The 5,506-nt window shown below is 36.6% G+C and overlaps 1 pseudogene; it reads right to left on the bottom strand.

The window, feature by feature from the left end:
* Positions 1 to 1,498: 1,498 nt before the first annotated feature.
* Positions 1,499 to 2,388, bottom strand: LOC131145466 (uncharacterized; annotated as a pseudogene).
* Positions 2,389 to 5,506: the final 3,118 nt, after the last annotated feature.

Genomic DNA, 5,506 nt, shown 5'->3' with positions numbered 1-5,506 from the left:
TGAGGTGATATCTTGCCTCACTTTATAGTTAATTATCTTTTGCCTCAGTTTTCTTGTCTGATACTCTAGTAACTTCCCTTAGTTTGTTGTTTAAGATAGTAAAACAGATTTACTATGAAAAGGGATAACTACAAAGAAAGGTAGATAGGGCATCCTCCCTCAAAGGGAAAGAAAACTACAGAAGTACTGCCTTCAAGTCTCTTTGAGTATCAGAGAGCCAAAACCCAATCCCGAGGGAATGAACCCAAAAAGAAGCAAAAAAAATAGCTTACCCCCAAAGGAGAATCAAAAAATTTCTCCAATCTTTGAAAATTCTTGCCTGCATTTCGAGCCAAAGAATCCGTAAGATAGCAAATCTTGCACAGTTCAAAAAAATATTTATTAATGGGCTAATTAATTAGAGAGTCAATTAGAGAGTTAAGGGCCCAATTAATTTTTCCTAGTACTTTAGTTGATTTAGGTTTCCTAAATTCATTTCCTTTAGCTTCCTTAGCTTCCAAGCATTTAAGCCTATACAAAATGCTCCTATGCATCTTCTCTTATTAAGAATTGAGAATTAAGCTGTCGGGATGTTGGTCCTGCATTAAAGGGCCCCAAACTTCGGAATCCTTCATGTTTGGGGATCCCTAAACCTATAGTGTTGTTGTTCCTGCATCAAGTGGCTCCAAACCATGGAAAATTTTGTAGTTTGGGGATCCCTAACAGCATTCAGAATCCCTCCACATGTTCATGGTTTAGTTTCTTTAGCGCCCGATTCTCCTCTATGACCCTCCCTAGAATATTTATTATTTGTGTAACAAGCTCTTCTCTTCCCCTAATCCCAAAATTCATAATCTCAATAGATTGGTTTTAATAAATTGGTCACAATTAATTATATAAAAAATTATTAATTAATATAAAACAAATAACAATCTGAAACATTTTCTAAGTCCATAATAAAAAATATACAAAGAATAACTATTCCCAAATTTTGAGAATATCTATTTCTTTCTTATTACATGTTAAATAAAATAATTAAAAATATACTGGGAATAACTATTCCCTTAATTTCCAAAATTTAACTATTTTCCATCTTATTTGAAGGAATAACTATTCCCTCAAACCAAGCAAACCATAAAAATATTATTATCATAGGAATACTCCTACAATACTGAATACCCACAATTTTAAGTTAACAGGCAGGATCCAACCGTATATCTATGGAATTCAAGAGAGGATGGAAGTATAACAAAATTAATACAAGGATAGAAAATTAAGTTAGAGAGGAAGTACATGAAAATTATCAAATTCACAACAGTAAAGTATAGTTCATAACAATGTTCCTGAATTAGTAAACTACTGAAGAAGTTAACAAATAGCAAGCAGTTCATCAATCCAACTTAATAAGCATGCATATCCAAACAAACTGCAGCAGCCACGGAAAGAACCCCAAGATAGGTCCTAGCCTGTCCAAGAGCCTCTTGTAGATTCGCCTAAAGCATGAAGAACAAACTAAACCTTATATAAATATCACGAACTCAGGCTTATTGTATATGTTGCTTGCCTCATCTTCCAGCAAAGGATAAGCAGCCACCAGTGCATCTTGAGCTCCAATATACAATGAGTTATAAATCTTCCAGTAAACTTCCCTAACCTTTCTTGCAGGATGGAAGAGTCCTTGCAGACAATAGTTCAGGACTGCAGCTGCACCCAAGGCAACCCTCATCCCTTCTATGGCTTCCATGACAGCATTAATAACATGCGGAGAAGTCTCAAATATGTTTGGCCATACATAATTCAGCAAGTGTACTAAAGCATCCTCACAACCTAAACTAGCCACTCCTAAAGCCATGTGCTTAACAATAGATGCAGCAGTTTGCCTATGTACCAAGTCTCTATCCATGAGAGCATCCTCAAGTAGTGGAGTGACTGCATAAATATAATCTTTACCCATTTCACCAATGTACTCAAAAAGAAAAGAGAGTGATTTTGAAACACCATTCTGCACATTGAGTTATGGTACATGATACTCATTCATTAATGCTGGTAGTATTGTAAAAGGAGAACATGTTTCTGCAACTATTGCAATTGCCACAGTAGTACACATGCGGTTCTGACGCTCCTGCACTTTGAGATTGTTCAATAATGTTGCTAGGACATCTTGTGGTCCAATGACTTTTGCAATGTAGCCAAAATGTTCACAGTTGCTCGCCGGATACCTTTTTTATGGGCTTTAAGCATCTCAAGAAGCTCAAAACAAATCCTCATCCATTCTCTTGTTGGGACAAATTCAGCCCCACGGTCAGCAATTCGACCAACAAGATAAATACAATTTTCTTGCACCTTTTCATGCCGATTCTTCAAGATTGCGGTCAGTCGAGGAAGCAAATCCTTTATCGGAGGATTCATTTTTGTCATACCAATAACATTGACAATAGCTTTGAGAGCCCCCAGTATTGATCCCAAAACTTGCGGATACTCTTCTCCCAGATATTCATACAAGACAACCCCAAGATGACCCATCAGTTGTTCTTCTAGAAGCTCGCCTCTCGCGTCACCTGCTGACCAAGCTCAGTTTAAATATATTGATAAAGTCCCACTAGCTTTTGATCATCTTGTCTGTAATGTTACTGCCTGGCACCACCACAGTTCTCCCATGGAATTTTAATTGAGAAGTGATGTGATTCTAAACCAGGCAACCCAACAGTTGAAATCACAAGCCAATCATTTATATATGTTTCTCGGCAAGCATTATTAACCTGTGATTCATTTCAGGTTGGTATAAATAATGTATAAACCTGTCCAAAAGTTTTCCCAGTATAGCTCATTCTTAGAAACAAATGCTGTTCAAATGATTAGAGTGTGTGCAAAATTTAGGAGGCCTCCCAGAGCAAAACAAGTTGATGTATGTCAACAGTTTTGACTATACAGTTTGAAGACTAACTCTTGAACTGTTAAACTATGATTATTCACATGACTAAAACAATTAGATAAAGTTGCTTCTTGGCCTTGCATTGTTTCTCCACATGGTACAATGCTAATTCCTTAAATATGAAAACTAGAGTTCATCTGAGCTAAACAAAAATGAAAAAATAGCCAACTCACCTTGCCTCAGTGACATCGTTGCAAGAAAGAACCCAGTCAATACCAATGATAAGGCCACTGGAAGGGACTGCAAAAAGGAATAATGCGGGATTACCATCCCTGATGAGTGAAAAAAGAGAAAACTAAAAGATCCATCATCTTGGCATGCAACATCTTGTAATGGCACAGGAGCTTTCTACACTTGACTCTTGTGTTTTTATGCATTTTCCATGTGTTGCATGCAGTACACAATAAAATTTAACAATCTAACACCTTATGAGGGTGGCTCACTTCAGAACATTTTTATGAAAAAGGATATGAAGACAAAGTTGTGGTGTTTGTGACATTTCCTAAAAGAAATAAACCAGACAAATAACTGGAGAATTCAGTAGTTTTATTTGTAAACAGTTATCAACGGCATAGTTGTTTGTTGGATCAAGGAAAAGAAGCAAAAAGGTAAATTTAACTAAAAGAATTGATTTGGTGGGATGATGATGAGGATCTGTTTCAACCTCTAGAGTTTAATTGAATGCTCAGTCGGGTACTATGGAGATGTTGTTCATAATCTTGTAACCAATCACTGTTCACAATCACTTTTATTTCACATGCCCAAGTTTAGGGGTACTTCAGGTAGTTGAATTATCTTGATTTTTTTTTTTATTTGGTGAGTTATCTAGGTCAAGAATAGTTTAGTTTGATGGTTGAGATTAATTGTTGTTAGCAAGAGTCTTTTGTAAGCTTTTTATTTATTTTCTCTGCAATTATAGTGACTGCTGTCATTAACACTGCCATAACCCTAGGAAGTGTAAAGCTTTCTTCTCCCTAGGAATACCAGAACTTATCAGTGTGTGGCTAATAGTTATTTGTCTTCTTTTCTATTTGAATGATTGGTTCCAAACTAGGTTTGGATCCCTAATTTTCTGGCCCTAACCCCACCTAATCCCAATTTCCTTCACAAAACTCAACCCAAAATCAATACCCATCCTTTGTCAATTTGGTATCAGCATGGGTTCCGCTTGATGTTGTTTTACAATGAGAGATACTACACAACTACAAGCAAATGTCTGGAGTAGTTGAAAATGTGCCTAAAAAAAAGGTTTTGAGATGCAGAAAAAGCAGAAACTTTGTGACGAGTTTTATAGTTTTCTACAAGATAACAATATTGTGGTTTAGTTATGCTCAAAAGATTGAAGAATTAACTATTTGATGTAGAGCAGTTAAGGGTGACCAAATGACCATATTTCAAATCAGAAATGGGCTTAGCTATGAAATTAAAATGATGTCTCATAAAAAATTAGTTAATCTGCAAGATGCTATTGAAGTGGTTGTCATGTAAGACTCTAAAACGGAAAAAGTGGCAGGTGTCACCAGCAGTATGATGCATTTTGCATAAGGACTTCATAGGATAACAAGTGGCACTGTGAGCAAGGGGCAGGCTGTGACGAGGCTGTCTAGGCAAGCCGGTGACTGATAGCCTAACCTGGACACAGTCGAACAGGGGAGAAGGGAGATGGTGAGCCTATGACAAAAGGAAAATCAAAATTCACATTGAAATGGGAAGATCTCAACAAGGTGATCAGTGAAGCTGCTGAAATGAATAGCCAAGCACATGAATTTTTTTTTGCACATCAGTGCAGAGTGTACTCATCCTCAGTACATAAGGTTAAACTTGACCTCAGGCTCTTATTGTGGTTCTTAAGCACTTGAGCACTTACATGTAGGCAATCTAGCATACCATATAAAGCATCAACAACATGCACAGAGTCATAAGCAATCACCTGAATAAATAGCATCAATACATTATAAAAGTTCACCATATGAAATATTAAACCTTATATGGACAGATAATAGAGCAGTTAAATTTAACGAGGTTAAATTTGAGCCAGCTAATCTAGCCCTAACTGGCTCAAATGTCGAACATGAGAATGTTACTGAACATTGGTTCAAGATGAAAATTCTAGTGATGTGGCTGAGCCTCCTTTTCTCTTTCACAAAGTCAGATACCAGCTTGCTGCCAATAATCACTTTTACCAAAACCTCAACAAGAATCATCACACCACTAATCAAGTCATAATTCCATCACTCAGGGATCATAGCAGTCATTTGTTTTTCACAAAGAGGCTGCTAAGATTGAGCAAAATTTCCAAACCCCAGCAGTTTCATCCCAGGATCAGTGTACATGCGCACACACCACACATTAATGCATTATAATTTACCCAAGTTCACACAATTTCAAATTCATTTTCCAAAATGATACATTAATCATCAGCAAAACTAACCTTCAAAACTCATCCAAATACTTCAAGCACGTCGACAATAAGTTCAGGCATTTTTTCTCCTGAAGAAAAACACCAACGAAGAGTCAATATGTTGGAGTTTGTATGCATGTAGCTTCTATTCTGAAGCTGAATCTTATATACACAAAACAGCATATACAAAAGAA

Source organism: Malania oleifera, chromosome 13 (assembly GCF_029873635.1).
Source record: "Malania oleifera isolate guangnan ecotype guangnan chromosome 13, ASM2987363v1, whole genome shotgun sequence".
NCBI lineage: Eukaryota > Viridiplantae > Streptophyta > Magnoliopsida > Santalales > Ximeniaceae > Malania > Malania oleifera.
The sequence above is the reverse complement of the archived record's forward strand: the minus strand, read 5'-3'. Positions and strand labels throughout refer to the sequence as shown.